We start from the raw sequence: 9,306 nt of genomic DNA on the forward strand, positions 1-9,306 counted from the left end.
GGTCTATTACAACCTTAACGACTGTCGGCTATGGAGATTTGCATCCATGAATTCCAGGGAGATGATCTTTGACATCTTCTATCTGCTCTTCAACCTGGGATTAACGGCATATCTGATCGGTAACATGACCAATCTTCGGTCCACTGTACGAGTCGAACCAGAAAATTTGTAAGTAAATATCACATCTTTACACTTCATTTAAGAACAAGTCTTTGGGATGTCACAGAATCTCTGGAAACGACATGCACTTTTGGTTAGTTTAGTTGAAGTTTGTTGGTTGATTTGTAGAGGGATACCATACAAGCAGCAGCAAGTTTTGCACAAAGGAATCGATTAAACCGGTCCGTCTACAAGATCAGATGCTGGCACATTTGTGTTTGAAGTTCAGAACAGATTCAGAGGGGTTACAGCAACAAGAGACACTTGATTCTCTTCCTAAAGCCATAAGATCAAGCATTTCTCATTATCTCTTCTATTCTCTGTTGGACAAGGTTTATTTATTTCGTGGGGTCTCTATGACTTGCTTTTCCCAACTGTAATTGCTCAGTCACGTCTCAGACCTTCCTGGTTTTTCTTTAATTTCTTGTTTTGGTCTCCCTTTTTATGCTAATATTTTCTTTGATTTTATTTATTATTATTATTTTGCAAAAGGTGTCAGAGATGAAAGCTGAGTATTTTCCTCCCAAAGAAGATGTCATCTTGCAAAATGAAGCTCCCACAGATTTCTACATTCTAGTGACCGGTTCTGTGGTATAGTCACAAATTGACTCCTAAATACAGGGCGAGCATAGTATGTCTACTGTCACGCAGAATCTTAAACTCATTTCATATGTAATGTTTCCTTTTAACTTTTAAATTGGCACAATCTGGCTTTTGCCATTAACAAAAGTTGACTTTAATTGTTAATTAACTAAAAAAATGATAAAAAATTATAATAAAGGACCAAGAAATTACTGACAAGAACTCATAAATTAAAGAAAAAGACCAAAAAAAAAATTAGTAGTCATTTTTTCTAATTTTTGAGATCATTTTCCGACATTTTCTGAGCAATTAATGGTCAAAGTTAGTTTTATGTTAAGGCATGAGTTAAACTGCACCCTTTTTCAAAATTAAAGAAAAAATTACATAGAAAATGAGTTTAGGTTACTTCCATAGGCTTATAGTCTATAGATTAACTTGCTTTATTATTATTATTATTAATTGCAACAATTTAAAATTTATAATCTTGCATCACAATTTAAAACTAACCAACACAACATAACTGACAGGAGCTGTTGGTGATGAAAAATGGAGTAGAACAAGTTGTGGGAGAGGCAAACACTGGTGATCTCTGTGGCGAGATAGGGGTACTCTGTTACAGGCCACAGCTCTTTACGGTGCGAACCAAGCGACTGAGCCAACTTCTTAGGCTGAACCGTACGATCTTCTTGAACATCGTTCAGGCCAACGTTGGGGATGGCACCATAATCATCAACAATCTCCTCGAGGTCTGAATTATAGTACCATCACATCATTCAACAACGTTGAAAATGTGAAAGAAAGACATTAATTACGTGTGAATGATGGATGACGATGATGTTGGTGTCGTAACAGCATCTCAAGGATATGAAGGACCCAATCATGGAGGGTGTGTTGGTGGAGACAGAGAACATGCTGGCTCGTGGAAGGATGGACCTCCCACTCAGCCTCTGCTTCGCTACTCTCAGAGGAGACGACTTGATGTGACATACACATCAGTTGTTGAAACGAGGCTTGGATCCTAATGAATCCGACAACAACGCAAGAACTGCTCTCGTACGTACAAACTACTATACCAACATTCTACTTCCACTTCAGTCGGGTTAGGAGTGTTTGTAAGTGGAGTGAGGTATATAACTTATAAGTTAATGGGATGGGTTTTTTCACTCAAAAGACTAGTTTATTTGGATGAACTTTTTTTTAACTTGTGTTTCATTCTTTCGATTAGGGTAACATTATCATGAGTCTCACATTGAAGAACCTCACAAGAGGAGTGAAATTTGTAAGTGTGGAAGGTTCTCCCACTCAATAAGTGTAGTTTTTCAGAAAAGTTGCATTACTTATAAGTTATGATCATTGTAACTCATCTTAGATCAAATTTGTATTTAACATTGTATATCATTAAAGAGCCACTTCTCACATACTCTCTCTCTTCATACATCCGAAATAATAGATTTGAATCGGATCTGTTGAAAAGGTTTTAGAAGAGAAGCCAGATGCATCTTTGACTCTACTGATAACTACTGTTGAGAAATATAATATATATGTGTGTGGATATAGTATATATAATATAACGGGGTATTATAAGTTTGGATTCGTATGCGTTAAATTTCTTGATTTGTCATGTTCTAATCTGTGTCACTTTCTGCATTATCAGCATATAGCAGCATCTAAGGGAAGTGAGAACTGTGTCATGCTTCTGTTGGATTACGGGGCTGATCCCAACTTAAGAGGTAAATCATCTTTCATTCAAATTTCTTACTTCGAATGTGAAGACTTCTATGTCATTATATATGAAGTCATTCTCATATTCGATACGCATCTTATAAAACTGATTTTGTTCGAAATTATAAAATGGGTTGAAGAAATAAAAAAAAAATTAGTGGATTAATAAAAATATAAAATTTGACATTCAGTTTATTATTATTATTTTAATTTATTTCATTCTTTTATGATTACCGTTGTCGTGAATATTTTTTATTTTTGAAATATTTTTTTGAAATTCAATTCTCAACATCTTTCCTTTTCATTTTACAATTTTTTTTATAAAAAAATTAAACTTTGAAATGTTTGTATAATACGTATTGTAATGCGTTGCCTCGCTCATGTACAGTGTCTGAATTATTTTAATATTAGTCATACATGGTATATATAGACACTTTGTGGCAACCAAAAAACAAACACCCCTCTATATCTAGTAAATCAACGATTATTTCATTTAATTAAGGGAAAATAATAATAAAATCCCTTTGAAATATATAAATTATAATTTGATCCCTCAAAATGTCATAATTTCCCTAAAGTCTCTAAAAATTTTATGTCATTAATGAAGTTATGTAAATTATCAAATTATCTTTGTTGAAAATAAATTATTCACAAGTTTTGTTTAAATATTTACAACTTTCCCTCTTATATTTGCAACAATGTTACAGCAAATAAAAAAGTTTACATGCGAAGTTGTGATTTACTGTTGTATTGTTGCGAATATAAGAGGGAAAGTTGTGAATATTTAAACAAAACTTATGAATCATTTATGTTCAATAAGGACAATTTAATAATTTATATAAATTCATTAATGACTGAAAAGTCCTTAAAGATTTTAAGAAAATTATGGCATTTTGAAAGATCAAATTGTCTTTTATATATTTTAGAGGGATTTTATTATCATTTTCCTTTTAATTAATTGGCATTAAGTCAATCGTTCACATCGCTTCTAAACATGGTGTTTTGAGTGGCCAAGTGTATCAATTATGATATTTCTTTTGGAGCCTAGTGCTTTGCTCATTTCTTAAGACTTGAGCTTCAATAATTTAGTGAGTGGCCAAGTGTATCAATTATAATATTTCTTCTGGAGCCTAGTGCTTTGCTCATTTCTTAAGACTTGAGCTTCAATAATTTATAAATGATGTTCCTATTTTAGTAAGGTCAGCGTAATAATGGATTTGAGATAACATTAATTATAGTCGTCGTATCGTCTACCAAGACCCATTTTATCCCCATTTTCCCTCACAAACAGAATAAAACCATGGACGTCGACATGATCAGACTTACCAAAGTCAACTTCTCTCTTGGATACACCCAATGGGTGATCAGTTTTCATCCAAATTAGCCAGATTTCAATGTCGACTTGATGCGTGCGTGTTATTCTAAATTGAAAATCCCTTACGAGTTATGATGAATTATTATTCCATATATTTTGCATTAGAGATGTAAATCTTAACCGTCCATGGACCAATCAGTGGATCTACATTAGAGATGTAGATCTTCAAATTCGCACTTATTAAATGAATGTAAAGACCAAGCTTCTGTTTCGTACCACGCGTTCATTTTGTTTAGGCAACATTTTCAGATTGTGAAGGAAATGTACCACTATGGGAAGCAATACTGGGTCGACACCAATCAGTGGTGAAGTTGTTGGCAGAAAATGGAGCTTCCTTGAAATTCGGAGACGTGGGTCATTTCTCATGCACTGCAGCAGAACAGAACAACCTTAGCTTGCTCATGGACATAGTCCGATATGGAGGAGATGTCACAGTTCCTAAAACCACCACCGGGACCACTGCCCTCCACGTGGCAGTCTGTGAAGCCAACGTTGAGATTCTCAAGTTCCTGCTGGAGCGTGGGTCCGACATAGACAAACCAGACAAGGAAGGTTGGACCCCAAGAGAGCTTGCAGACCAACAAGGTCATGAAGAAATCAAAGCCATTTTTGCGTCCACTGGGTGGCCCAAAGCTCAGTCTGTTGTATCCATTCCTGAGAGGCAGAGTACGAAGATCAGGTACCTTGGGAGGTTCACTAGTGAGCCATCCATGCCTGTGGCCCCACAAGACGGGCCACTTCTGGGTACTGACAGGTCATGGGGTGATCGGAGTCGGCCGAGGAGGAGGACAAATACTTTCCATAATTCCCTGTTTGGGATTATGTCGGCTGCTCACAAGGGGGAGAACATAGAGGATTTGATGTTTGGTGTTAATAATAATAAGGTGCAGTTTACAGATAATGGAGGAGGAGGAGGAGGAGGGTGTTTGGCTGCTAGAGTTACTATCACTTGTCCGGAGAAAGGTGAGGTTGGAGGGAAGCTTGTTCTGTTACCTCGGAGCTTCAAGGAGCTGATTGAGGTTGGTGTTAACAAATTTGGACTGGTTCATGATACTGTGAAGGTTTTGAGCAAAGATGGGGCTCACATTGATGATATTGAGGTTATTAGAGATGGTGATCATCTTGTTTTTGTCTCTGCTGCTGGTATCACACGTCAATCCAGCTGCCCAAAAATATAAATGGATGATTTACAGGTTTGATAGGTATTATTTGTGATGACCAAACAGAGGTTAGGTCTACCGGATGAGACTAGTCTTCTGCAGTCTAGTAAACTAATGTTTGATTCCTTGCTGAGAAAAGTACCTGCATTAAATACTTGATTATGTCTTAAATAAAATTATTTTTTATAAGAGTATATTCATGAGCAATAAAAAAGAAAAGAAATTATTGGTGATAGTCTCACTTTGTTAATAAAATGTTTGTTTTTCAAGTCTCACTGTACTAATGTAACTTAGGCTCTATTTGTTATCGTTTGTCTTAATATATTTGATCTTATTTCAAAAAGAAAATCGAAGAAATAATACCTTGGTTGTCTGTATACCCCTTTCCTTGTCCTACGTTTGCTTTTCATTAAAATATTGCCAGTTTCAAACAGTACCATCGCATTGGTCTAATCTCATGCGGGACTTCTTGAAGTGAATGAGAAACGCACAATCTGTTTGGGATTAAAGAAAAGGAAAATAAAAGCACAATTTGAATCTCTTCCTGAGCTGAACAATAATGAAGGGGGGGATTCCCAATGAGTCAGACATGCTTGAATTTAAATAGTCTACAACCTGATTAAGACGTGCATTGCAAGAAAAACACCCGTTTAATTCTTCAATTTTTTATTTACGAAAGAAAGAGTTTGAAACTGAGCAAGTAAGTGCACACATTGTAGAGTCAATTTTGGTGAGGTATAGAATCTGGCGAGGAACCAGGTAAAAACGATCATACAATCCACTTGCATGCTCAGAGTCACAGAGTAGAAGTCTGCTGAACATGATAGGTTCTAACTACAATTAAAATAAAATCTTGGTATAAACATTCTTTAACACATTTTACAAGTCTCTGTTTAATTAATCACAAAAGCTTGAGCATTTTCAAGCGCTCTTCATGTTCTGGGTCCAGTTTTGGCGGGGAATAAGAACCTCGGAGATCCTCCACTACGTATTCCTGGAGATATATTATAGCCAGTTAAGTGATGTGAAACGGTAATCCGAGTGCAAACTTTGTATAAATTAAGACCAGATGTAAGAACCAAGGGATATTTAAATGGCATTGTTAGAATACCTTAGTCAGCTCCCTCTTGGTCAGTATGTGGTAATGTCTCTGCCAAATTCTCTGAATCGCCATGGTGGCTGCGAGAAAACTATAAGCTATGCCCAAAATTGCAAAGATGACGACAAAAACAACCACAAGGGCAAAGCATGCTTCCATTGATGCGGGAAAGCAATCCAAAATGCCCCATCCATAACAACAGTTCTGACACCCAGCCATTCTGGAGTCATTGGCATTGAGGGAGGAAAAATGTAGAATGAGACCAAAAAACCCAAGCAGCACAAAGAAGGCTAGTACTCCTGATAAATGGAAACATTCGTTGTCATCCATCAGAAATCTGTTCTTTTGTGCAACAGAGAGGCAGATGAACAGAAAGCAAAAGATAAAATGTTCCACGGTTGTCATTTACTACCGCTAAGGATGGAATAACACCTACAACTTCAAGATGTTCCAAGGTGGACAGTAGCAACAAATGTCAGGTTTTTTAAAATAAACCCTCCCCCAGTGGCAACAATAGGGCAATAATTTTAGTATAATATTGTGCTATTTCTTTGGAATTTACAGGGGACAATCTGAAGATAGAGAATATAAAAAATGGATCAGAACAAGCAAGAAGACAGATTTCCCTGAACCCGAGGATTTTCAACGTCTACAAAAAAGCAAATAAGTCATAACACAATGATAGCTTACCAATAGTGTAATAAAATGGTATAGGATGATTTGACAGTATCCGATCCCAACCATCATCGAAAGAGTTCCTGAATGCCCCATCTTTGTCCATGAGGTATGCAAACGCACCCATTGCCGCAATCACCTAGCAAACAAATAGATAACTCTACATAAGAGACTTCCGTGGTTTTTTCAAATTTTTTTTTTTTTGTCCTAATTGATTTTGGAAGATAAACTCATCTGGACAATAGTATTAGACAAGATTCTTATTTAGCAGTACCACGTGCTACATTGTCTCATTTGATAAAGAATAGCATATCTAACAGATAACATTTCTGGATAATAGCATATCTAACTGATACAAATAATTATATCAACCGAAACTGAATTCATGGAATTCAAAAAAAAGAATATATCATTGAAACTTCTGCTTAGAGAAACGGTAGACGAAGAATACTCACAGTTTGTACAGCCAAAATACAAGAAAAACATCCCTTGCCACAAAAAGTCTGAACTTTATTTTACGCCAGGAGTTGTCCTCAAACAATTCAATTCGAAGATGAAATTGGGCTTTGCAGGTGGTGCAGTGTGAGAAGGCAAACCCTTCCTATAGACCAAATAGAATAGGTTCAACAAATTAACCTTCAATGTCAACCAGCTAAAAGCTAGCATTTGAAATTATGCATCACGATTGTAATTCATGATATTCACCTTTACTGAACGCCAGTGATCAAGACACGAACGATGGACAAATTGTTGGGTCCCCTTACACATGCATGGTGATATCAATTCATCACCTAAAGAAATCAAATGACAACTATTTAGGTTGAGGGATGCAGTTGCCCACTCTTACTTATATACTCTTGTTCATTGACATCACAGCTGAATAGATGATGAACCATATTGAAGGATTCAGTGGGCCAACAATCGGGAACATAATTATCTTTAATTCTTTTACCATATTTATCTTAATGCAGCAGATACTCTTCCTTCTGAAAAAGTAATATATGCAAATTTTTCTCTTCCGAAGTCAAGTAATATTTTCAATGATAATATTAGAAGCCGTATTTTGTCACTTGAGAAATTGTTCAACACTGCTGTACAGCAAGAGCAGCCATATTTAGCAAGGAGGAATCCCATTTCAACCATCAGATAAAGAAATCCAAAAATAGGTTTAAAATAACCATAAATAACATCAAAATATTCCAATTTGAAACAGGGACCATGTGCTGGTTAAAATTTTGAAGATGCTACTTTCTGATACTAATAGCTATATTGAATTCTGCAAATTGATTCGACCATTTAACGGAGTAAATCATAAGTTGACGCAGATTTTCAAGGTATAACAAGACAAACATTTACAACCCTGAGTTCTTTGGAGGAGTAACTCTTTCATTGAATGAAATAACATGATGCAGTTGAATGAAGATCAAAATTTCACCAATTTCAACACAACAAAAAGTTCCGCAAACCATTTTTCACCTGGGTCGGAATCGCTTTCCAGGCAAATTCGACAAGAAGGAAGTAAGCCAGCCTCGACATCTTCACTTTAATCTCACTCGTGCTTCCTTGACACTCCTCATCCTTCCGCTCTTCCTCCTCCTCCTTCTCCTGATTATCGAGTAGAGGGTCGGAATCACCAAGGTTTTGCGCAACTGGCGGTTCTAGCTGTACTTCCCGTTTCATTGCAAATTCTTCGCGCTCAACTAAGCTTTCAAAAATCTACCACAACCTCACTGAACGCATCGCAGACGTTAAAATTCAAGATTTAAAAACACCGATTAAGAAAAAAGCAGTTGCGATTTTGCATGATTTGGCAGCGGAAACTCAATTTCATAGTGATCGAACAGAAACTATGATTATTCGCAGAAACCCCACAATCGTTGACGATAATTAGAATAGTCAATGAAACAAAGATGAGCGGAATTTGGGGTTTAATTACCTGAAAACTTGCAACCAAACTCAGACGCGTAGGTGAACCAGGAAGAGTTGGATTTCTGATAATAGACAAACCAAAACCTTTCTACTATTCCGCGTGCCTGGTGTGTAGTGCGCACCTCAAGTATCTTCAAAATAAATATTTAAAAGGTAAATTGGATGAAGGTTTTCTCTTCCTTTTTTTTTTTTAAAGATCAATTTCATTAAAGCAAAATAAAAGGAAAAATCGGTGAAATGGACTTAGTTAAATCCAAAATTAGTCTTAAGAACCAATATACTTGAAAAGCTAAAGTAATATTTTATTCATTAAATAATTTAAATAAATGATCATAATATCCTTTTTTGTTAATTAATTTTTTTCAAAAGGCACAAAATTCTATCACCAAAGCTTCAACAAGTGACAATACACCTATTGAAGCTCCAATTGGCAGGTGATGGATTTTCAGAAAGTGTCATCAGAAAAAATTAACAACCCTTGATTACATGTAATCATCAGGAATTACATGCAAACTTAACAACTAAAGGGTGTGAGGATTTTGAATTAGGGTGTGAGGAGTGCAAGGCTTATGGTTTGAGGTACAAAAGTTATGATTTGGGTATAA

At 36.0% G+C, this 9,306-nt stretch overlaps 2 pseudogenes; one reads left to right on the forward strand and one right to left on the reverse strand.

Annotated features, from left to right (window-relative positions):
- The first annotated feature begins 646 nt into the window (after positions 1 to 646).
- LOC129300817 (potassium channel AKT1-like) lies at positions 647 to 5,192 on the forward strand (annotated as a pseudogene).
- Positions 5,193 to 5,711: 519 nt separating this feature from the next.
- Positions 5,712 to 8,690, reverse strand: LOC129300818 (uncharacterized; annotated as a pseudogene).
- Positions 8,691 to 9,306: the final 616 nt, after the last annotated feature.

The sequence above is a fragment of the Prosopis cineraria genome, unplaced genomic scaffold (genome assembly GCF_029017545.1).
Source record: "Prosopis cineraria cultivar Desert tree isolate PC_DT_omini unplaced genomic scaffold, ASM2901754v1 PC1763, whole genome shotgun sequence".
Taxonomy (NCBI): Eukaryota; Viridiplantae; Streptophyta; class Magnoliopsida; order Fabales; family Fabaceae; genus Prosopis; species Prosopis cineraria.